This window comes from Bombyx mori, chromosome 9 (assembly GCF_030269925.1).
Source record: "Bombyx mori chromosome 9, ASM3026992v2".
In the NCBI taxonomy this organism is placed as follows: Eukaryota; Metazoa; Arthropoda; class Insecta; order Lepidoptera; family Bombycidae; genus Bombyx; species Bombyx mori.
In genome coordinates, this window is record NC_085115.1 from 114,177 (window position 1) to 140,794 (window position 26,618).

A 26,618-nucleotide genomic window follows, 5' to 3' on the forward strand; every position below is an offset into this window, starting at 1 on the left:
CGCATATTCCCCCCACTTCGGTGGTATATTTGAAGCTGGAATTAAATCAGCAAAATTTCATTTAAAACGTGTAGCTGGAAATGCTGCTTTGACGTTTGAGGAGCTAGCAACGCTGTTTACGCAAATTGAAGCTATCCTTAATTCACGTCCGCTGACTCCTCTCTCGTCCAATTGTACTGATCCTTCTCCTCTGACCCCAGGCCACTTCTTAATTGGGAGACCACTTACGTCTATTCCGACGAAGCCCATCACTGCTACTAGACCAAACAGATACGAGCTTATTGATATATTTTGGGGGTTGGTGCTTCCCGCTTCCGTAGGTTTAACCCGCGATTCCCTACAAGTGACCCCTGGGTGGTGCTAAACGGGAGCCGAAAACATAACCGGTGGTAGGACTTAGTCCGACTGGCTGGCGACCACCCTCCAACTAGAGTCCGCCGCCAAATAGCCTAGCTGTGTTCCGGCGTGTGGGTTGGAGAGCCAGTTCTATCCCTTCCCTTTCCCCTTCCTTGTTGGGGGTGAGTCTTGGTTACGCCTGGAACTTGCGGAGCAGACGTGCGTGCGAACTCGCGGGGCGTGATTGTTTGACGGGGGTATAGGGAGACCCAGTGAAACGGTATCCGCTGCCGCCCGCCGGTCAGTAGGGGACCTGAACCCGGGTGTCTCTACTAAACTCCGCCCCGGGAAGCTGTCCCGCCAACCGGTGTAAAATTCTGCCGTGCGGTCGTCGTGCCGGAGTCGGAGACCGGAGTGGATCCCGGCGATCGCACGCAGAGTGGACTGGGGGCCCTTCCATGCCCTGCGTCAGTCTCTCACGCAACCCGTGGTCGAGCACGTACTATGTTCCGCGCTTCATTCAGGTGTTGCCTCGATCTCACCTCTAACATCCTACCTCTCCTAATCCTACTCTCCCGAAATATAACAACTTAATGAAGTCGAAAAAAAAGAAAAGGGTTTTACAGGCGGCTCCCCATTCCACATTTAATGTGGATTTCAGCAATGTCAGGGGCCTACATAGCAACCTTGACGCCGTACACCACCACCTTGAGACGGCGCAGCCTGCCCTGCTTTTTTTAACGGAGACGCAGATATCTGCTCCGGATGATACCTCATACCTTGAATACCCCGGCTACGTATTGGAGCACAACTTCCTGCGTAAAGCCGGGGTGTGCGTATTCGTCCGGGCTGATGTCTGTTGTCGCCGTCTTCGGGGCCTCGAACAACGGGACCTGTCCCTCTTGTGGCTGCGCGTAGATCACGGGGGCCGTAGCCGAATCTACGCGTGCCTGTACAGGTCCCACAGCAGTGATGCAGGTTCAGCTCTGTTTGAACATGTGCAAGAGGGGACTAACCGCGTGCTTGAGCAGTACCCATCTGCGGAGGTGGTGGTTCTTGGAGACTTTAACGCTCACCACCAAGAGTGGTTGGGGTCCAGAACCACTGACCTCCCGGGTCGGACTGCCTACGATTTCGCCTTGGCCTACGGCTTCTCCCAGCTGGTGACACAGCCCACCCGTGTCCCAGATATCGAGGGGCACGAGCCTTCTTTGTTGGACCTTCTGCTGACCACAGATCCGGCCGGATACAGTGTGGTGGTCGACGCTCCGCTTGGATCGTCTGATCACTGCCTTATTCGTGCTGCCGTTCCACTCTCTCGTCCTGATCGTCGAACGACGACCGGGTATCGAAGAGTTTGGCGGTATATGTCAGCAGATTGGGATGGATTGCGTGAATTTTACGCATCCTACCCATGGGGGCGGTTCTGCTTTTCCTCTGCTGATCCTGACGTCTGTGCGGACCGTCTTAAAGACGTGGTGCTCCAGGGGATGGAATTGTTTATTCCCTCCTCTGAAGTGCCCGTTGGGGGTCGCAGCAGACCCTGGTATAACAATGCCAGCAGGGATGCTGCACACCTCAAGCGGTCCGCATACGTGGCATGGGATAATGCCAGGAGACGTCAGGACCCTAACATCTCAGAGGAAAGGCGGAAATATAACGCCGCTTCCAGGTCCTACAAGAAGGTTATTGCCAAGGCGAAGTCGGAGCACGTTGCTAGAATTGGCGAGCGACTGAAGAGCTATCCCTCTGGGAGCCGTGCTTTTTGGTCGCTCGCCAAAGCTGCAGAAGGAAACTTTTGCAGGTCTAGTCTCCCACCACTACGCAAGTCCGATGACAGTCTGGCCCATAGTGCGAAAGAGAAGGCTGACCTTCTGGTCAAACTCTTCGCCTCGAACTCGACTGTGGACGACGGGGGTGCCACACCACCGAACATCCTCCGGTGTGATAGTTCCCTGCCCGAGATCTGCTTTACACAGTGTGCAGTCAGGCGGGAACTCCGACTCCTGGACGTCCATAAGTCGAGCGGGCCAGACGGCATCCCTGCAGTGGTTCTGAAAACGTGCGCCCCTGAGCTGACGCCTGCGCTAACGCGTTTGTATCGCCTCTCTTATTGCACTAACAGGGTTCCGTCTTCATGGAAGACTGCCCACGTCCACCCTATCCCCAAGAAGGGTGACCGGTCGGACCCATCGAGCTATAGGCCTATCGCGATAACTTCCTTGCTTTCCAAGGTGATGGAGCGAATAATTAATATACAACTCCTGAAGTATCTGGAGGATCGCCAGCTGATCAGTGACCGACAGTACGGTTTCCGTCACGGTCGCTCAGCTGGCGATTTTCTTGTATACCTTACTCACAGGTGGGCTGAAGCCTTGGAAAGCAAGGGCGAGGCTCTTGCTGTGAGCCTTGATATCGCGAAGGCCTTCGACAGGGTCTGGCATAGGGCACTTCTATCGAAGTTACCATCTTACGGAATCCCCGAGGGTCTCTGCAAGTGGATCGCTAGCTTTTTGGATGGGCGGAGCATCACGGTCGTTGTAGACGGTGACTGTTCTGATACCATGACCATTAACGCTGGCGTTCCACAAGGTTCGGTGCTCTCCCCTACGCTTTTCATCCTGTATATCAATGACATGCTGTCTATTGATGGCATGCATTGCTATGCAGATGACAGCACGGGGGATGCGCGATATATCGGCCATCAGAGTCTCTCTCGGAGCGTGGTGCAAGAGAGACGATCAAAACTTGTGTCTGAAGTGGAGAACTCTCTGGGGCGAGTCTCCGAATGGGGTGAATTGAACTTGGTTCAATTCAACCCGATAAAGACACAAGTTTGCGCGTTCACTGCGAAGAAGGACCCCTTTGTCATGGCGCCGCAATTCCAAGGAGTATCCCTGCAACCTTCCGAGAGTATCGGGATACTTGGGGTCGACATTTCGAGCGATGTCCAGTTTCGGAGTCATTTGGAAGGCAAAGCCAAGTTGGCGTCCAAAATGCTGGGAGTCCTCAACAGAGCGAAGCGGTACTTCACGCCTGGACAAAGACTTTTGCTTTATAAAGCACAAGTCCGGCCTCGCATGGAGTACTGCTCCCATCTCTGGGCTGGGGCTCCCAAATACCAGCTTCTTCCATTTGACTCCATACAGAGGAGGGCCGTTCGGATTGTCGATAATCCCATTCTCTCGGATCGTTTGGAGCCTCTGGGTCTGCGGAGGGACTTCAGTTCCCTCTGTATTTTGTACCGTATGTTCCATGGGGAGTGCTCTGAGGAATTGTTCGAGATGATACCAGCATCTCGTTTTTACCATCGCACCGCCCGCCACCGGAGTAGAGTTCATCCATACTACCTGGAGCCACTGCGGTCATCCACAGTGCGTTTCCAGAGATCTTTTTTGCCACGTACCATCCGGCTATGGAATGAGCTCCCCTCCACGGTGTTTCCCGAGCGCTATGACATGTCCTTCTTCAAACGAGGCTTGTGGAGAGTATTAAGCGGTAGGCAGCGGCTCGGCTCTGCCCCTGGCATTGCTGAAGTCCATGGGCGACGGTAACCACTCACCATCAGGTGGGCCGTATGCCCGTCTGCCTACAAAGGCAATAAAAAAAAAAAAAAAAAAAAAAAAAAGAAAATAAGGCAGCACTTCTGGGAGCGATGGCGCCGGGAGTACATCTCCGAGTTGCAGCAGCGCACCAAATGGCGCACGGGGCAACAAGGCCTCGCCTGTGGGGACGTTGTGCTTCTGAAGGAAGAAAACTTACCGCCATTACAATGGCGGATGGGGCGTGTGTGTCGCCTCTACCCAGGGGCCGATGGCGTCAGTAGGGTGGCTGACATCACCACTTCGAGGGGCACTATGCGAAGGGCCATCAATAAGCTATGTCTTCTGCCCACTTCAGAATCTAAAGATGATCACGAAGCAGAGAGAGCCGTCTCTTCGATCTCGTCTACTTTTTGAAAGCCAAGGCTTTCAACGCGCCGGAGGATGTCCACGCATCGAACGCGTGGACAACAGCGGCGGGAGACGCGGCGGACGGGGGGGCGCATCAGCTGATCGCGATCGCCGACAGACTCGATCAACAGCGGACGTTTCGACCGCACATAAGAATTTAATGTTAATCTCCAAATTTATAAAGTACATATTAATTATTATAAAGCGAGTTGTATTATTGGAGTTTTATTAACATTAGTGGCGACCGTTTACAATCGCGACTCAAAGCTGTAATCTTCGGATAAACGTCGAAGAAAAACGGATAACGGTTACGGGAATTTGAATTTACGGAACAAAGAGATTGGATTGGATTGCTGCTTATGCTGCCTTCTGCCCTGGTGAAGTGAAGACTTTGCTGAGGACTGCTGGACGTCTGGCGGGATACCCAAGGGAAGTTGGCCTTTTAATCCTATCCACTATTTCTCATTTTTTTCCTTTTTGATTTGCGTACGGCTTGCCGCTCCGAAAGCGTTACAAGATAATAACAAGTACACTATTACTATTTCTTTGTAATTTACGCTTCGGCTATTGCGAAAGCTTGCCTATAAGTACCTATCGCATTCCTATTTTTTCTTTAAAAATTAAATAAAGTTATAAACCCCATTAGATGATGGTTTTAGCTTAAAGTTAAATTACTAGTTATCTGCGCTATTTACTTCCTAGCTAAATATTTTAAAGCTAAACGTAGCTATTTATTCAATTTTGCCCAGTCATTTTTTTTTATAGTTCTGCCTACCCTCTAACAAAGCTTACCAACTTTAACACCTAAAATTAACGTTACATATTTCCAGATATTCTCTGGCGTAGTGCTAGGCTTGTGGTTGGCGAACCCATCAAGCAATCGAGTGGTAACTACGGTAAGGCGGCTGGATCACACCGCAACGGAACCGTTAAAACTGGTTTGACCATTTCATTGTCTTGCCTAGTTCATTGTTCAATTTATTTATTTCTTTAATTGGTCATGGAAGGAAAAGAGACTTTAAGGGAGCTTGTCAAAAAGCGTAGCATAGTCAAAGGTAGGCTGACAAAATTTAAAGATTATTTGAATGTTTTAACCCAGGTAGGTGCGAAAAAGATAACTAGCATTCAAGTCAAAGAGATATCTTTGCGGGTTGATAAATTTCAAGAATTACTGTCGGATTTTAACGCCATACAATCAGATATTGAATTACTGTCTTCAAATGAGGATGAACAGTTAAATGAGCGGGATTTTATTGAATCACAATTCTTTTCTCTTCTTTCCACGGCTAAAGAATTGATTGAATGTGCGAATTTAGAGAAGAGGTCATTACATGACGAAAGTATGTCCAATCAATATTCACATCCCATGAATTCTATAAAGTTACCAACTATAAATTTGCCGAGATTTGACGGGAACTATTTGAAATGGTTAGAGTTCAGGGACACTTTTGATTCCCTCGTTAATAAAAACGACTCGATTCCATTAATTAATAAATATCACTATCTCAGATCAAGCTTAGAAAGTAGTGCCGCTGTCGTTATTAGATCAATTGAGTTTACCGCTGACAATTATGAAAAGGCCTGGCAAATTTTATGTAATCGTTATAATAGTAAAAATATATTAATAAATAATCACATTAAGTCATTACTTAACATTGAACCAATTGTGAAGGAATCATTTAAAGCATTGCGATATTTAATTGATCATTTATCGAAAAACTTGAGTTCTTTGCACACTCTAGGGCTTCCTACTGATCAGTGGGATGTCTTGTTGATATTCATAGTTTCAGCAAAGTTGGACTCCACCACTAGTATAAAATGGGAAGAATATAAAAATAGTCTATCGGATTTACCGTCGTTGGATCAGTTTTACTCGTTCTTACGTAATCGAGCAGACATCTTGGAAACAACGCATTATAATAGATTCGATAAACAGGAACATAATAATTTTATGCACTCTCAAAATAAAAGACAGGTGAAATCTTTTTTGGCTGCTTCGGATGCAGATACGGGAAAATATCAATGCGTAGTTTGTAGCCAGAACCATTTTGTTTATGAATGTCCGAAGTTCAAACAAATGAACTATGATGATAGAATGTGCGAAGTAAAACGGTTAAAATTATGCACTAAGTGCCTACGTAGTGGGCATAATAGTTATCAGTGCCGTTTAAAAGGTTCTTGCAAGATATGTAAAGGTAGACACAATACTTTGGTTCATAAAGATAGTATGATTACGTATTTAGAACAAAGTGCAAATAGTCAACAAAATGAACCGGTTACGTTATCAGCTACGACGATGACTCATACGTTGTTGTGTACGGCGCAGGTAATAATAGTTAATGAGTTGAAAAATAAAAAGGTTAAGGCACGAGCATTATTGGACACTGGTAGTCAATCGTCATTTCTGACCGAAGCTATGAGAGAGAAGTTAGGGTTCAATGAGAATTCTAGTGAAACCTTAAAGGTTTGTGGTCTTAATAATATTAAAACTAACATTTTAGGAAAGTGTGTCGTTCAGATTAAATCTTGTTTATCGACATTTAGTACTCCAGTCTCTTGTTTACTAGTGCCAACGATAACAGGTATTTTACCCAGTGTCGAAATAGACGTTTGCGAATTAGATATTCCATGTGGTATACAACTAGCAGATCCAAGGTTCTTCCAGCCTTCCAATATAGATATGCTGTTAGGAGCTGACGTATTTTGGAACATTATTGGGACAAATCAAATTAAGTTAGGGTCTAATAAACCTACTTTGCAAGAATCACAATTAGGGTGGTTAATAGCCGGCCCACTCAGTATCAGTCAATCCAACTCGGAGGTCTATTGTTATTTCAATCAGTTTTCAAACTTAGATAATTCCCTGAAAAAGTTTTGGGAGATTGAAGAACTACCTTCAGAGACAAAAACATACTCATTAGAGGAACAGTTTTGTGAAATTGACTTTATAGAAAATACCACCCGCTTATGCGACGGTCGGTTTTGTGTCCGTATGCCCTTAAAGGAACCCGAAACTAGTCTTGGTGATTCATATTATATGGCTAGAAAACGTTTCTTAAATTTAGAATTAAAATTAAATAAAAATCCGAAACTTAAGGAGTCATACACTAAATTTATTGATGAATATAAGGAATTAGGTCACCTAAGTGAAGTAGATCGCCCAAGGTTTGGCAATTACCTTCCGCATCACTGTGTGCTTCGCGAGAACAGTGAAACGACGAAATTGAGAGTAGTGTTTGATGCCTCAGCCAAAACATCATCTGGGAAGTCGTTAAATGACATACAGGCTGTAGGTCCAGTAGTGCAGTCTGATTTATTCTCAATTTTGTTACGTTTTCGCGGTCACCGATTTGTTCTCTTAGGGGATATAGAGAAAATGTACCGACAAACGGCCTTGCATGAATCTCAACGTCACCTTCAGTTAATTTTGTGGAGGGATTCATCTCTTAGTACGGAACCAAACAAGAACGATAATTTAAAGATTCTACAATTAAATACAGTTACGTATGGGTTGGCCAGCGCTCCGTTTTTGAGCACCAGATGTTTATTACAATTAGCTAAGGAGTGTACTGACGACACTATCGCGAACATAATAAAAAATGATTTTTATATTGACGACCTGAATACAGGTGCGAATAGTCAAAATGAATTACAGCACATTTATGTAAATGTTAAGAGAATTTTGGATTCAGCATGTTTTCCCTTAAAAAAAATTCGTACTAACTGTTTGCAGGCGCTCGATTGTGATGATACTGTATTCGACCCGGTAGATTTGACTAAAGAATCCAGCGTGCTAGGTTTGAATTATTCTCCAAAACTAGACATTATTCAATTTCCTTCGAAAGTGGAATCGTCACCGCAAATTGTTACAAAGAAAATCGTAATAGCTACTATTTGTAAAATATTTGATCCGTTGGGATTAATTTGTGCATGCATTATTAAAACTAAAATATTTTTACAGCAATTGTGGGTCATTAAATTAAATTGGGATGACCCCATACCACAAAATCTATTAGATACGTGGTTAAAATTTATTTCTAATTTGCACTACATTTCTAATATTAAAATTAGCAGAAATGTTCTTTGCAATACCCCCATGTCAATAGAATTGCATTGTTTCGTCGATGCGTCACAGAAAGCATATGCCGCATGTGTATACTTACGGTCAATAAATGACGAAAACGAGATTACTGTTAGACTTTTATGCGCAAAGGCACGAGTTGCACCCTTAAAACCTATTACTATACCAAAATTGGAATTACTCGGTACTTTGCTGGGAGCTAGATTATGTGATAAAGTTATACAGTCATTACGATTTAACATAACTTACAAAACTATTTGGACAGATTCGACAGTTGTCTTAGGATGGTTAAGAACTGATGTAAGAAATCTAAAAATGTTTGTTTGCAATAGGGTTAATGAAATCAACGAGTTAACAAGTACTTTTGAACACAGACATGTACCTACGAATATGAACCCAGCTGACTTGGCCTCAAGGGGGGTCGAACCCCATGACCTTTTGTCTTCCTCTTTGTGGTGGGAAGGTCCTTCTTTCCTGAAGAAGGAACGTTTAGAATGGCCACAGAATTCTTTCGTAGTTCAAAACTTACCTGAGTTAAAGGTACATTCGTTGATAGCTGCAGTAGACAATTCTGATGACGGTAGTTTATTTATAGATTTCAAAAGGTACTCCAGTTTGAATAAATTAAGTAGAACATTTGCGTATGTGTTACGTTTTGTTAACAATTGCAATAAAAACAAACATAAATATTCAGGTCCTATAAACTCAGATGAAATAAATGAATCAGTGATGCTACTTATAAAAAAATGTCAATTGCAATCGTTTTCATTTGAAATTGGGTTACTCAAGCAAGGAAAACAACTGCCACAAAAGAACAAATTGCTGCAGTTGACTCCTTTTGTAGATTCAAACGATATAGTTCGTGTGGGTGGTCGTTTAGGAAACTCAAATTATAATTTCGATAAGAAGCACCCTATAATATTAGATTCAAAACATCATTTTACCAAGTTATTAATGATTAATGAACATATACGGTTGTTCCACGCAGGTCAACAGCTGCTGTTAGCGTCAGTGCGTGATAAGTACTGGCCTATTGGCGGAAGATGTTTAGCACGGCAAGTAGTTAGACAATGTATTGTTTGCGTTCGCCTACGAGCGAATACGATGCAGCCAATAATGGGTCATTTACCTGAAGCGCGTACAAATGCTTATTTTCCTTTTTACTCGTGTGGAGTTGACTTTGCTGGACCTTTCATGATTAGTAACCGAAAAGGTCGTGGTAACCGTATTACTAAATGCTATTTATGTTTATTTGTTTGCCTCAGTACAAAGGCAATACATTTAGAACTGGTGAGTGAACTGAGTACTCAAGCTTTTATTTTATGCCTAAGGCGTTTTATATCACGTAGAGGTAAATGTCATGAGATTTTTTGCGACAACGGCAGGAATTTTGTGGGTGCAAACAATGAACTAGGTAGGTTGCTTAGATCCAGCCGTCAGACTGTTAGTGACTATGCTACTTCTGAAGGAATCAGATTTGTATTTAGCCCCGCATATTCCCCCCACTTCGGTGGTATATTTGAAGCTGGAATTAAATCAGCAAAATTTCATTTAAAACGTGTAGCTGGAAATGCTGCTTTGACGTTTGAGGAGCTAGCAACGCTGTTTACGCAAATTGAAGCTATCCTTAATTCACGTCCGCTGACTCCTCTCTCGTCCAATTGTACTGATCCTTCTCCTCTGACCCCAGGCCACTTCTTAATTGGGAGACCACTTACGTCTATTCCGACGAAGCCCATCACTGCTACTAGACCAAACAGATACGAGCTTATTGAGAAAATAAGGCAGCACTTCTGGGAGCGATGGCGCCGGGAGTACATCTCCGAGTTGCAGCAGCGCACCAAATGGCGCACGGGGCAACAAGGCCTCGCCTGTGGGGACGTTGTGCTTCTGAAGGAAGAAAACTTACCGCCATTACAATGGCGGATGGGGCGTGTGTGTCGCCTCTACCCAGGGGCCGATGGCGTCAGTAGGGTGGCTGACATCATCACTTCGAGGGGCACTATGCGAAGGGCCATCAATAAGCTATGTCTTCTGCCCACTTCAGAATCTAAAGATGATCACGAAGCAGAGAGAGCCGTCTCTTCGATCTCGTCTACTTTTTGAAAGCCAAGGCTTTCAACGCGCCGGAGGATGTTCACGCATCGAACGCGTGGACAACAGCGGCGGGAGACGCGGCGGACGGGGGGGCGCATCAGCTGATCGCGATCGCCGACAGACTCGATCAACAGCGGACGTTTCGACCGCACATAAGAATTTAATGTTAATCTCCAAATTTATAAAGTACATATTAATTATTATAAAGCGAGTTGTATTATTGGAGTTTTATTAACATTAGATCTAATGTATTATTAACTGGACAATATTAATTATTTGAGAATTTGTTTAACTAATTTACAATATTTATAAAAATTATTCTCAAATATATCAAGATCTGTATTGTCACTTGCCAACTCATTATAATGTCGTGCCATTCTAACAATGGGATTAAAGTATGAGATGTTATTTTTAAAAGCATCGTTACTTATTTTAATAACCTTGTGAATTTTAGTTCAGATAAAGCTAATAGAGTCATTTGTTCAATTCAATTTCATCAAAATGAGACTGACTGCGTTAGTTTTTACTTTAGTTACGAAGTTAATATTTCAAAGAGGTCTCTCGTTGACAAACGTTTGTTTAGATTATTGTACTTAGAGTAAGTACATCGATGGTATATACTGGACGACACCGCGCCCCCGCGCCCCCGCGCCCCCGCGCCCCCGCACCCCCGCACCCCCGCACCCCCGCGCCGCCTATATAATATAGAATCGTTCACGTCAAAACCAGCGCTAAGAACTTTCAATTCGTAAAGACGCACACAAGGCGAATGAATATAATGTATTTAAACTATAATTATAAGATTGACGCTATTGTTCTACGGTTTACCTACGAGTATACACTTAGTATTGTTAAGCTCCGAACCGGGATTCCCTCCGTTGAATTTAATAATGGAGCCGTGTAGTCTGTCTTCTAATAGATGAGACATTGAAGACTGGTTGTTACGTCGCTATCATTTTACTGACGTACATATTATGTACTTTCTCACAGAGTGAAATAATTTATGATAGGTGATATATTTTTTCGAATTATATTATAATTATCATAAAATATAAACCTACATCAAGTCTCTTGATATTCTCCTGGGTTGTCTAGAAAGGATCGTAGGTCGTGAATTTTTTCTAATTTTAATTGACGTGAATTGTTTGTAATTTTTGTTGTTTCCTCTAACACTAGTGTTTCTCTTAGAATGAACGTTGACGTGTCATTGTCGATCTACTGTGAAAACAAAACTGAAACGATAAATACGAGTAGTTGTATGCAGCAGGCACCAACACGGTCTAGTGGTTCCGAGCCCATCAGTATGCTACCGTTACGGAGTCAGTGACCACAGGGCCCACAGACCACTCACGCCTTAGAGTTCTTTCATTTTATTTGTAAGTAGTTGAAACATCGTTTACGTTTTAATGTAACTAAAAACGATGGCATTTCTATCTACCTAACATGGCTTGCGGTAGGAATAGACTGGCAGAAGACTTCAAGAAACATCAAAACGCCCTTTTTTCCACTTTTTCGCTATCTCTTTCTTTTTCTTTTTTTTTTATTGCTTAGATGTGTGGACGAGCTCACAGCCCACCTGGTGTTAAGTGGTTACTGGAGCCCATAGACATCTACAACGTAAATGCGCCACACACCTTGAGATATAGTTCTAAGGTTTCAGTATAGTCACAACGGCTGCCCCACCCTTCAAACCGAAACGCATTACTGCTTCACGGCAAAAATAGGCGGGGCGGTAGTACCTACCCGTGCGGACTCACAAGAGGTCCTACCACCAGTAAATTCTATCCTATTAGTATGTATAATTATTTATATCTGCGTGCAAATATCTAGATTTGTACAAACGAACACTGTACACGGACAAACGTCAATATGTCATGTAGCATTTTTATATATCATTATGTACATATCTAATTTACAAATCGCTCGTTTAAATCTAATTATTTATAAATGAATATTTTCCTTGAGATAGTTAGTCTTTTTGATCAAGTAGGTATGCCTTTTGAACTACTAACCGCTATTAACTTATAACTTTTACTTCATGTTTCAAATACACATACTCGTCGTAATAACAATTTACTTTGAACTATTTTAAAACAACAATTAAATGTCATGAGTTGTTGAACTCACTATTAACTAACAAACACTATTAACAAATGATAATTACTACCACTTCTGTTCAAGGTCATTTAACTTTAATGCCGAGAAATTTTGTAATACGTAATAACGATGTCATCGCCTCGCTTCCTAATTGTATTGGTCTAAGCGCCACCGAGTAATCTTGAAACAAGTAATTAGAGGTAACGCATCATCATATTGTTCGTAAGTAATTGGTTAGAGGATATTTTGGTAATTTATTAAAGAGTTTATATCCTAATACTAGGAAGATTCTGTGTGGTTTCATAAGCGGTAGACTTAGGTGCTGTATAAATAATGCAACTGCCCATTCTATGGAGAGTGCTCTGAGGAATTGTTTGAGATGATCCCATCTTGTCCTTTTATCCATTACCAGAGTTTTTCCGTATTATCTGGAACCGCTGCGTTCATCTACATAGTGTTTTCAGAGATGTATTCACCCGGTATCATCTGGTTTTGGAATGAACTCCCCTCCATTGTGTTTCTTGATTCAAACGAGGTTTGAGAAGAGTCCCCAGTAGTGGGCCGCAGCTGGGCGGGGTCTCTGGGGTTACTGATGTCCATGGGCGACGGCGACTGCTTACTTAGAAGAAACTTGCTTAAGAACTTGTTTAAAAGTAAAGGTATTTATTGTCCGAGTAAGGAACAAAAGCCCAATTACCTTTGTCAAGGCATCTTGTTTAAGCTGCCCATAAGGACACATATTTAGCGATAGAAAGCCTTATTGCGTTTGTTTACAAAATAATATTTTGACGGATATCCTTGGAGTTTAAAACACTCAGATGGAAATCTAAGCCAATCATTTGTCGAAATAAAATTACCAAGTAAGTTTACTATTTACAACAATAATAAATATTCTTTATCAGATTACAGAGTTTCGTGATTCGTGAGTTCGTGACTGGTTCGGTAAACTTGATGTGCTAGTAAACTAGATTAATTGTAACAGTTTCATGTAGAGATCGCACAATTATCGGATAGTGGGAGTATGCAATCCATTAATTGTTCGTGCACACTTGCCTCTCGAGTCGGATGTGTCTGACGGGATACCGGAGGAGTGTGGTTCACCACAGTGGTCCCATGGCTCTCTGGCATCGGTTCTTCCTCCACACCGATGTTAAGAGGGAGTCTTTAATGGGTTAGTCTTTAATAGGTCTCGGCAAGCTCTCAGTATTATAAAGGAATTACATTGAACATCAAGATTTTAGTGACAATATCAGCAACATAATAAAAATAATAAAGATTTCTTCAAGTACATAATACGGTTTTAGTTGATTCATTGAGCTGGGCTTAGAATTTCTAAATAGTTTATGTCTATACTAAGACTAGTAGTAGGTACCACGTATCCGTTTATGTTAGTTAAAATAATTTTGCAAAAGGTATTGCATAAGTTACTCAACGAAATCCGTGTATCGAGCGAGATCCGGGTGAAAACCCGCATCTTGCGGGCAGCCTTCGGAATGTTGGCTGCCTCTTGCATAACAAGTATTGTTCTGTTTGATATTCTGAAGACGCTTACAAAACATTTGATACACACGAACTACTGATCCACGCGACCAGGTGTAGGTTGTGTTATGGCTGTCGAGCGTGCTTGGAGGCAACTGTCAAAGCAGAAGGAAAAACAGCTGTAACTATATTGCAGCCCCGTCGATGCTTAGCCGTTTCATCTCCGTATATATACAAGCTAATCAATTCTATAGAATTTTTGTTATTTATTTATTTGACCTAATTGGTGCTCTATCTCTATTGCGGTATCGTAGAAATTGGTTATAAATATTAGCCCTTATCACCAGATGAGCCGTTTCAGTTGTCTATTATGTATAAAAGTACCTACTTGGGTTCATAAAACAAGAACAAAAAAAAAACTTTTTACTCGATTCGCCAAATCTTCAACAGAGTTAGTCAAAGTTCGTAACATATTAAAGAATTCGCGTATTTGTTTCAAATAATATACATACGGAACTTACGGGATCCAATTCTACACAGAAACGAAAGTGAGGATAACGAAAAAACTTTTCAGAGGTCTAGTCAGTTTGTAAAAAAAAGCTTAGTGTGCTAGAACGAACAGTTTGACTTTAATCAAAAATATCAAGCAACCTAGTATTGGACTGTGGGTAGGCAGTATCATATGAGCTTTGTTTACTGTGTTGAAAGTAATTTTTAATGAACAGAACATGTTAAGCCTCAGAAAATACCACACTGAAAAAATATTATCCGGCGCTGATATATTTGTACATGATTTAAATGAAAATAGAACGAATTGTGACCCGCGCGGATCGCGGACCAAATAGTGGTGCGTTCCGGCTTGAAGAGTAGATAGCCGCTATACCAAAATAAATCCATATCCATACTACCCGGAGACACTGCATTCATCCACAGTGCGTTTCCAGAGATCTTTTATGCCACGTACCATCCGGCTTTGGAATGAGCTCTCCTCTACAGTGCTTCCCGAGCGCTAGGACATGTCCTTCTCCAAACGAGACTTGTGGAGAGTACTTAACGGTAGGCAGCAGCTTGGTTCTGCTCCTGGCATTGTTGAAGTCTATGAGCGACGGTAACCGTTCACCATCAGGTGGGCCGTATGCTCGTTTGCCTACTAGGGCAATAAAAAAGAGCTAATGGTTTAATGTAAGTGGTGACCATCAAATTGTGATGTCGTTTGGTTTCACACATTTAGAAATACCTATTAATTTTAGGTACCTCGTGAAACGCCAAGCTATGACATCTCGCCAAACAAACAAATAGTTGCAAGATCGCAACACGCATCGCAACACGAGGCATCAGAACTAAAAAATGTTACGTCTGCTTGGAAAACCTCCAGACGGGGAACGAGAATTGAAAACATGTAGCCGGTCGAAAATACAAAACTTTGCTTTAAAATTAATACGAGATTTATCTTTAAGTTTGGTTTTGTGAGGTTTGCGGAAACTTCAGAAAATACAATTACGTAATATTTGTAATCGTGTCAAGGTTCGGTTGTTGTCCAAAAACCACACATTCCACAAACACACTTACTGCGTGAGATCAAACAAGATATCCGTTACCTTCACTACTTACTAGATGTGTTTGTATTATAACTTTCAAGGAATCCTAATCTCTATGCTCCAGCGATAGAGTCAGCTTAGGCTAGCTCTCCATTTGTTGACTGACTCTATTAATATGACCTGACTACTTTATTTTAATTACCTTAGAGTAGAATGTTTTCTATTATTATTATTATTGGTGCGAGGCCCATAAATTTATCATGAGACAGCTCGAGCTGGTACTGCTTGTATAGCGCTGCCGTATACTTCTGCCGCTGACCTATCTGTTCTGGGACATCATTTACAACTTGATATCCATAGACTATTAAGAATACTAGGCTGCACTAAAAGTATCGGGAATTGAATATTTCCACTGTTCCTGTCATATTAAAATCTTTTTAATTGAAAACACCTTGGTTTTAAAAATCGAATACCATTTATTTATTTAAAAAAAGATTCTCGGTCTTGTCACGAGGTTTTGTCAAACTTGTTTAGTCGTTGAGAAAATGGAATTGACTCGAGAAAATTCAAGAGCGATGATTTATTATGACTTTCGAAGTGGTTTAACACAAAAACAGTGTGTTGACCGGATGATTTCTGCATTTGGTGATGAAGCCCCATCCCAAAACCACAATTTATCGCTGGTTTGCTGAATTTCAACGTGGACGTGTCAAGCTCAGTGATGATTCCCGTCAAGGTCGTCCAAAAACTGCAGTCACCCAAGAAAACGCTGATGCTGTGCGTAAGCTGATTGAGGAAGATCGACATGTGACATACCGCGAAATTCAGGCAACTTTAGAGATTGGCATGAGTCAAATACAAATAATCTTGCATGAACAATTAGGTGTAAAAAAGTTGTTTTCCCGATGGATACCGCATTCGTTCTGTGAAGAGAAAAAGCGGCTCGCGTTACTTGGTGCGTCAGAACTCTCGAAAGATTCCACGCAGGATCCTCAAATGCTGTATACAACATTGTATCAGGTGACGAATCCTGGATATACGCGTACGAACCCGAAACAAAAAACCAGTCACGAGTTTGGGTGTTCGAAAATGAGTTAAAGCCAACAAAAATTGTTCGTTCACGGAGTGTTGCTAAAAAAAATGGTGGCCACGTTTGTCTCCAAAACCGGCCATGTTACGACTATTCCTCTTGAGGGACAAAGAACGGTTAATGCAGAATGGTATGCTAGCATTTGTTTGCCACAGGTCGTTTCTGAACTCCGTAAAGAGAACTGCAACCGCCGCATCATCCTCCATCACGACAATGCGAGTTCTCACACCGCGCACAGAACAAAAGAGTTTTTAGAGCAAGAAAACATAGAATTATTAGACCATCCGCCGTACAGCCCCGACCTAAACCCTAATGATTTCTATGCTTTCCCTAAAATACAGAATAAATTGCGTGGACAGAGATTTTCATCACCTGAAGAAGCTGTGGACGCCTACAAAACGGCCATTTTGGAGACCCCAACTTCCGAATGGAATGGTTGCTGCAATGATTGGTTCCATCGTATGGAAAAATGTGTCAAATTTCGCGGAGAATACTTCGAAAAGCAATAAATACATTTTTAAATAGTAATGTTGTATCACTTCGTTAATTCCCGAAATTTTCAGTGCCGCCCTCGTATGTCAGGGGGCACTGAGGAGGGAGTTCTTTTTATGACAAAGATGTGAATATTACAACTGAAATAATTTGTTAAGCATATTTATGAATAAGAAAATACACCAGGTACCATATTTCTTTAAAACTTGTATGTGGAGCACATGTAGGTACATCGTGTGAAAGCTTGATCAATGAAACTTGCCTGAGAGAATCTCAGTTTATTTGGAAACGCAACAAAGGTTGTCTTTGAACTCAAAACCAGACACAAATCCAGGACAAGGATGTAACAAATACAAGGAAAATATTTTGTGATAAAAATACAATTGTAGATGGTGAGCGCACCCCTCGGAGCCTGAGTCTAGGGGGTAGTTATATATTAATTTGATACCGCCTATTATTTTATTCAATTAAAAATTGTACCCGTTAATTAAAGTTTGTATTTATGTGTAGAAATATCTGTCAGTCAGCTAGTTCAGAATAAAAAGAGCGTTATGTGCGTCGGCGTCGTCGCGTCGTCGCGTCGTCGGCGGCTTGTAATTAATCACACACTCATCAGAAGTACATACATATACTCGTATGTACACGATTGTGTTTTATTGAAGAACCAACGAGTGAAAATAAAGTACAAACATCACGATCGCTTCATAACTGGGCTGACTGTTAGCAGAGTACGGATGGTATTCTCAATAGTACTACTGTACTACTATAGTTCTGATGGTTCGCTTCCAGAGAACGAGAGCTCTGATACGGAATTTCTAAAATAATAATTTTGAATTTACTTACACAGACGTAAAATCGAGAGTAGCTAGAATGAATTGATATCATTGTTTATTCAATATTAACAGTTACATTTAGCGAGAACTGTTTGAGTACATCACAAGCTTTTCATAACGTCAATACTTATTCACGGAGCTTTCAAATTGATCTTATGAACAGAAAATATTTTTGCCGTTTCAACTTGAGTAATATTCTCCAGAACGTGTTGATTTGATTTATAAGAGCTTTTGGCCTGTATAAGTCGTTGTTGTAGCTTTCGTCGTTAAATGATGGACTTGACATTTGTAAAATTGATTAATAATTGGACATATTTTTCTTCAAACGAGATTTTAGATATCCCTAGTGGTAGACACAGCTTGGATTCTGCCTTTAGTGCAATGAAAGTCCCCGAGACGACAGCATAGATGGGCAGATGCTCGTCTGCCATCATTTAAAAAAAGACGTATTAACGAAAAAACTACTTGATGTTGGTAACTAGCTTTCCAAGAAAGGTCCGCAACTAGTTGTGATGCAAACTTCGCCCGAAGCGATAATGAAATCAGACTCGGTGAAGGCTTTCGTTAACTTTCAAGGAATTTTCATCGTATCATAACAACACCGCTCAATACCCTAATTATCACAATATTGTCTTTAATATAACTATTAAATAGAAAAATTAAATAAATGCATGTTTAAGCAAATTAGTTTGTTAATGAAAATATTTGTATTCATCATATTATCTATATATTTCTAAGTGGAAAAACTTTATATAAGGTGTGTTTGAAAATGACAGAAGTCCGTCTGGTTCGTTCAGTACATTTTCTGTCACTCTCGTTCTCACGGCTCACTTGATACTGAGCAGTTCCTGGATATACTTACTCACTAAACGTGCTACAATCAACAGTTTTGTTCAGTAACGTCATACATTTTCATGACAATATGATATTCGTTAAAATCAGTCGTCAACCTACTGACTCGGAGGGCGGTATCGCTGAGTCAGTCCCCACAAGTGGAGTGGGCGTCTCATCAATTAAACGATCCTTGCTTCTACGTCCGTCGCTGATTTTAAAAAAGTGCTTCAAATTTCCGACTTCGATAACCCCTTAAAACCAGATGACCCGTAAGCTCGTTCGTATCTATGCCAGAAAAAATTTTGCTCCTGTTTGTCTACGTTCAATGACGTTGCTTCTCAATGTGAGCAATTATGATATTTAAAGTTACTAAGCTTCTGGGTTGCTGGGAGTCCTCAACAGAGCTAAGATGTACTTCACACCTGGACAAAGACTTTTGCTTTATAAAGCACAAATGCGGCCTCGCGTGGAATAGAGCTCCCATCTCTGGGCCGCGGCTCCTAAATACCAGATACTTCCATTTGACTCCATACAGAAGAGAGCCGTGCGGATTGTCAATAATCCTATTCTCATGGATCGTTTGGAATTTGGGTCTGCGGAGGGACTTCGTTTCCCTCTGTGTTTTGTACCGTATGTTCAATGGGGAGTGCTCTGAGGAATTGTTTGAAATGATATGACCATCTCATTTTTACTATCGTACCGCCCGCCACCGGAGTGAGTTCATCCATACTACTTGGAGCCACTGCGGTCATCCACAGTGCTTTTCCAGAGGTCCTTTTTACCACCTAATATCCAGCTTTGGAATGAGCTCCCCTGCATGGTGTTTTCCGAGCGCTATGACATGTCCTTCCTCAAACGGCCTCAGGCCTGTGGAGAATACTTAACGGTAGGCAGCGGCTTGGCTCTGCCCCTGGCATTGCTGAAGACCATGTGCGACGGTAACCACTTACCATCAGGAGGGCCGTAGGATCGTCTCCCTAATAGGGCAATAAAAAAATGTAGTGTGAAATGGGTTGTGGGATGCAGGGGGTCGGTGATACTTGCGATCGTTATTTAGAGTCAAATTAGCTTCTGCTACAAGTCTCTCGAGAGAGGTTTGGGAAAGTATTCAAGTTTTCAATGACTAAACTTTTGTTATCTTGCTTTTATTACGTTTGTTTTCATCCGTGCTTTTTGACAAAGTTGTCGTCTACTGGAGGCAGTAATTCTGTGTTTGTTTTTCTAGTAACAAATTTCTTAAGCTAGTCTGTATCTCTAAGATATATATTTATTTATTTTTATTTGGGTGCCCCAATAAATAATATTAAAATCCTTAGATTTCGCGGTGAGTCGTCCGGACCGTTTGCTGAGCAGACGAACTCATCGCTCATCTGGTATGAGCGATGACTTTCAGGTCGTCCAAACTTATAGACCGCATAATGTATTGTGTTTGTTACATTAATAATTAAACTAAAATGTTTTAATCAAAATGTAATAATCTATAGCTTTGTCTACAGACTTAATACTTTTTTTTTCCGAACCGGAGGCCGAACCTCCTACGAGGTATCCGCGCCTAGGGGGCGCTCGGGGTATGTTGGACTCAACGATCCGCAAGATGTTGGGAGCAGACCGCGGGCCCAAGGAATTTTAGGGCCCACCCACTAAGCGACTCCTCTGCACTCTTCGCTCAAGCATCCGATCCCTCCGAGGTCAGAACCCGGATGAGGGTTACCGCGGTCAACACTGCAACCAGACAGCGCGGCTCACCCCAAGGACGCCCAGCCAACGTAGCCTTCGAGGCGAATCCAAGGCCCTGAAGCGTCGGCCGTCTCGGTACGGCAGCCCGTCAAGCTGACCAGACGGTGCCGCTGGTGTCCGGGAATACCCCGTTGTGCAGACTTAACACTCACATAACGTTTTTTTTTTCCCTTGCCGATTCGAGCCTAGAGGGCTATTTCAGCAACGCTCGGGCGGGTAGGTGAGCTCACGGACTCAACCTGAGAAGATTTGCTAACACCTGCCCTAACAACAGCAGTGCTTCCCAGAATCTATCACAGGATTGGAATCGCGGCCAACTGAGAAGATCCGGTGAGAATCTTAGTGGGATGTGTCTATGTGCCAATTGACGCGTTCGACTAGGACAGTAACCGGTGCTTAAAAAAGCCTAGAGAGTGGATCCGGGGAACCCGACAAGACATGTTTCGGGCGAAAGCGGCTTTGCGTTGTCCCGTCATCTGGATCGGATATGTAATAATGCGGCATCTACGATAAGGGGGTTATCATGTCGCGTTACTTTTTCAGAGTAGCGTTCTGACGCTTCCTACTTAGGCACAAGCCTTTAAAACAATCTAAAGGTAACAAAATTTCCATTTATTTCGAGTGGAAGATCGGTGTTTATTTCAATCACAATTTTTTTGCCTACAGTATCGATCAAGAAGTCCCCCCGAGATCGCGGTATGTCTCCTCAGCAATTATTCGCACGACACCCGCGCTTCACGCACACTCGACACATATGATCAAATAACAGATGCGTGGGACGCGATACAGGAAAACGAGCAAACCAAGCCAAATAATTATATGTATATTGATACTAAAAATGAAATGGGCGATAATTGCGCAGACTGAGCAGTTCGTCACGAGACTGGCGCTGACATCCCAATGTGCCTTGTTAGGGCAACCTTTATCAATCAAATTAATTTTAATTTGTATATTTAAATTTAAATAAATCATTAATTACATCTAGGATCTAATGGATAAGAGACATCGTATCATTTCAATTAATGTAACTTTTATTTGAATACATATCACTTCCGTTCTCTTAATAACTGCTGTTTTTTGGGAAATTGAAAGTGGAAATTCATAAAATTAATCAGCATTTATTTAAAAAAAAAATCTTTTCAATATTTTTGACAAGGACCTTCAACAGAAGATTTAGGAATTACGGTTTTCGGTAAATTACTGATTTACTCAATTTATTTACAAGCCTTACTAAGAAGGATTATTGAAATTTGTCAATACATTTTCGATATACCGCTGACTTGAAGGTGAGGTCATCGGTAATGACAATAAGTCAGCATTAGCTGACAAAGAGCTTCGAAAGGCCTCACGCTATGGGCTATAAAGCATTCTCTTATATCTGTCACCCATGGCCTTAGTTTCTGATAATTGATTACATGAAATCTACACCATTAAAGTATATTATTTGAAATGACATGCAAAGAGGTACCTCAATATTATATACGGACAACAGATTCTACAATCTGCATCATAATTCACTGGATATTAAGTGAATATAAAAAATCGACGAATACGACGACTTCTGTAATATGTGTACGTGATGGAAACGTCAACGATCAGGACTCAGATGTGACCGTCAGTGACATGTAGAATGCTTGTATCGCATCTCACAATACACCCCTACTTAGTTAAACATTATTTTCCGAGTAAAGCCTGACGGAATCAACTGATTGTAGGTCCCTTGACTGTCGTTACTTGATGATCGACTCGTCAACATGTTCAAAATAAGAAGACTGTTCACAGGTTCGCGTTTTATGATCAATGCATTAAAATTATGAATGATACGGACGATGGTTGCATTTATGATGTTAAAAGTGTAGACTTGTTTAATAATATTTTAAATGAAGCGCTTAAGGTAGCAGTCTCTGGGCTGATTCAAAATCGCTCCTAAATCTTCGTCTGCTGATGCTTTACTTAATTTTGAAGTTACAGGAAGTTTCCAGGTTAAGGGAAATTTTCAACTGCTAATAATAGCTCCCGCATGTATTCCGTTTTGTCTGTATACAGTGTTATACACACACACATGTGCTGTCATATTATCTACATTTCATTAAAGAAAAACCGACACGCTTAAGTCTCAGCAGCTTGATACATTGCTTTGCATACACTGCATTGATACATTTGCGTTTGGTCATTAGAAATAACGCGTGCTTACAAAGTAGTGATGTGTTTGTGACGTGACGGGGTACTCGGAGGACACGGATATCGAACATGTGAGCAGGTCGCGCTTGAAGTGATTCGTTTATCAAACCACTAAAAGTAACATTTCTGTTTACTTTAAAAAAATATTCGTATGTACCTATATATATAGGTGGATATATATAGGGATATAGCTGTACGACTGGTCTAATGCCTTCTAATGTGGGAGTTGGATTAGCAGCTGGGTCAGGGTGGTACTTCTGCGAAAACCCCGGGTATGCAGTAGCAGCTCGAGGGCATCCGGCGCACCGTACTCGTGTCGAGTGACGAACACTCGCGTATTAACACACCGCCACTACAATGATTCAGTTTGGTCGCCTACCTGTCGCTCGGTGCTGTGGTCGCCTAGATCCGTTTGCAGATGGCGGCTTATTCACTGCATCCGCAAAACAAAATCATTCACAAATACATTCACACAGTAAACGATCATAACACAAATCTGTTTCCGAATGTGAACGTTGTATCGCACACTTTCACTAAAATTCATTTAGCAATTGAGCCATGACTGCGCGGGGAGCTAGCGTCGCACTGACTGCGCCCGCGACGAAACCTGATTTCCCCCACTAGTCACCACGAGCCAGAGATTGAGGTTTCACTGATTCGTTCTGTTATGGCGCATAGAGTTTAAATGTGTAGACTGGTACGACTATGAGTCAGCGATTGGGCATTTACTGGTCCTATGATATAAGATTTGTAGTTTGGTACAACGTCTGAACTAACATTGTAATTTAGATTCAACTAATACCTAAAAATTCATGTTCGTCTTGCATTCATCAGAAGCAGCAGATCTTTACCTTAATCTTCTACGTGTCACTGCTATCGCCCCCCTGTCACCCCTAAATGATAGTATATTCACATGGTTTACTCACATAATCCCTCCCTGAGAGACTACGTGATGATCACGCGAGAAGCTTTGCTGAAGCTGAGTATCCTTAGCCGTTCGCAAGTGCAGTACCTTGTTCACTCTAAGCACATATTGATACTCTGTGTCGTGCGAGTAGCACATGTCCACACATCCGTCAACAAGTTTTTGTTAAACACCTGAAAGCTGTTTCTTGGGATTCAACAAGTATCTTTATGATATTGGTACCTAATGAAATACAATCGACGCATGTAACTATCAAATCATTCAAAATTCAATATCAAGTAATGCTTAAAGAGTGAAATCGCTTCTTAAGAATACATTTAAGATATCGAAATATTTTCTTGAGACGGCATTCACTTTTGATGTCTGCTGGCCTCATTATTCATTGAACTGAGGACGGACCGCCACCTGATTGGATTTAATCAAATAAAATACAGTAAACACACTGTTGGCACGTCGTCATCTTTGAGCACTCTTCAGCTGACGCAAGTTAACTTTTCTGAACTTCACATATGGTAGTGCATACTGAGTGTCGAAGCTGCAACCGTTGTATGTGAGACCAGTTGGATGCCAATGAATCGGTGGCTCGTTGTTAGTTACTGGTAAGGGTAGGGTCAGGGAAGGTTTGGTTCTATAATTAGCATCGTTTTCATACCAACACCTCAACACTTTGATGTTCCGATAGTTAACTTTCGTTAAGATATAATAATATAATCTAGGCCTCCGTTGACCTAAAGAATGCTACAGTTGCACATAATTAATTAGTAAAAAAATACGATAGAAATTAAAAAGACGTCGAGTCAATCTCTATCGGGACAGAACCAAATAGCGTGTCCTCCGAATTCTGTTCGTTGTGTAAACAACTTATTAAAAACAAACCAAAATAACATAATTAGCAGTATAAATAGCTCGTCGAGAAGACCCGCGATATGAAATATGCCATGCAACGCAACTTATCGGGATTCTAGTTAAAGTTACTCATACTGCACGTGCTGGACCACAGAGGAGGCCGTTGGCTTCTGTATTTCAGAAGTTTGTTGTATCATAGTAAATACTAAATAGTAAATATTGCATTAATATCTCTAGTGTACGTGTGAGGTATTGTTACATCGTATTTGTCGTATACTCCACACATGATGATACTGAGCGATTAATGAGTCTCCAGACGCGGCAGCGTGCTGCTACCATAAACCTTCGGTGTTCGGTGAGTCACGTTCGGTCAGTCTCGGGTCTGTTTTTTTTAATGCCTTTGTAGGCATACGAGCATACGGCCACCTGCTGCAGCTTGGCTCCGCCCTGGCATTGCTAACATCCATGCGCGATGGTAACCACTGCCTACCAGACTGCGTGCCCGTGTTCTGATCGCTTGATCTAATGAGACAAAAAACTTACGCTTACGATCAGAGCTGCAAGTCTTCAGCACCCCAATGGCTAGGGTTACAAGAACCGCCAAATCTGTCGCATTCCTTATTGACAAAGGTTCGGTCCATTATGAAACAGCTAATCCACTCCTAATATACGTCGTTGAAAACCAACTACTTAGAAATATAGAAATAGTAGGTATCATATATATATATATACTTAGTCTGGCCATAAATACTGTTACAATAAAAAATCTATTGCAAATAACATTTATTACTTTTACAGTGTGTTAGTTTAATACATAAATATAAAACAATTTGTTGGCGACAGCGGCGTCGCCTCATAATTATAGAATAAGTTGAATAGAATTTATAATAGATTTATATAGATACGTACATAGACATAGAGTTATAACAAATAGATAAATTATATAGAGTGCATATAGATAGATAAGGATATAGATAATGTGCACATATATTTTACTAAGAATAGAACGTAAGTTGCTTTGTAATAAATAGTATACACTTTTGCTTTATTATTCCCGATAGTTTTAAGATTAGCATATTAACTTAAATGAACACGCGCCCGGCCCGCGTCCCGAAACGATGTAACAAACAGCATTTATCTGTGTTCAGGACCGGGTATTTTGTTTATACGGGCGCGTCATATAGATTAAGCATAGAATAAGTTATATGTATCGATAGGGATTACAACATAGAATAGTTAAGTATAAGGCATTAGTATATACATTTATTAAATAAATAGATATAACGAATAAACCGAGCCGATCATAGTGAAAATGATCTCGACGAGAGACGTATTTTACACGAGATCTCTGTAGGGTAACATTCCGAGGTAGTTAAGCGACCCTGCGACGTTGTCAGGTACCTGCCGACCTACCGACCGACCCTCGACCGACTACCTGCCAACCGCCGGCCGCCGACCCTCCGAACGAAGATTACAAAAAAAAGCACGAGTAAAGACATCAGCGCCTCGAAGATATTTATTGAAGACTTGAAGACCATTGAAAAGATCGTCGGTTATTGAATTCGGTTGTATTGACAGATCGGTCGGCTCGGTTTACGTTAATTAGTAAAGTTTTGAGTTTTAATTTCGAGTGAGCTTGTACGATATCGTACACCTCAGGACCCTACATCGACTGCTTCAGATCGACACGAATAATCGCCACGAGACGGGCATCCGGCGTCTTATAGGATTTCAAGAAATCTTATAAGATTCATAAACCCGTCCAACCTGGGTTGGCGTCACTCGCCTTATCGACACGGGTGACGTGCTGCGTACCCAACAGCTGGTCCTTCGAGCCGGATACAGCGATTATTCAACGATGCCGATCACCAGGAGCAACAAGGGATCATCGAGGGAACAGCCACTCGAACCTGCGGTTCAAGAATCCAGTCCGGAGGCAACAGAAGCGACGTCGTACGAAACATACGAGAGCTCCGCGACCGGTACGACCCAGAACACAAAACTTGAAGAGGCAACGACGCGGACACGTGGTGAAAATAGACCCGCGTCGAAGAAATCGCTACGACGTAAGGAACTGGCAGCGAGAGCGGAGCTGGCGG

General features: G+C 41.9%; 1 protein-coding gene across 2 annotated transcripts in view; it reads right to left on the reverse strand.

Annotated features, from left to right (window-relative positions):
- The window catches only part of LOC101745512 (tyrosine kinase receptor Cad96Ca), a 67,851-nt gene extending 44,449 nt beyond the window's left edge, over positions 1-23,402 (reverse strand). Inside the window, exon 1 of one of the 2 annotated variants that reach the window (XM_038012772.2) lies at positions 23,128-23,402. The gene's annotated coding sequence lies outside the window, so the exon portion shown is untranslated. The remainder of the gene's footprint in view (positions 1-23,127) is intronic. The other variant, XM_062669990.1, reaches the window with a different exon arrangement.
- Between the last annotated feature and the right edge of the window lie 3,216 nt (positions 23,403-26,618).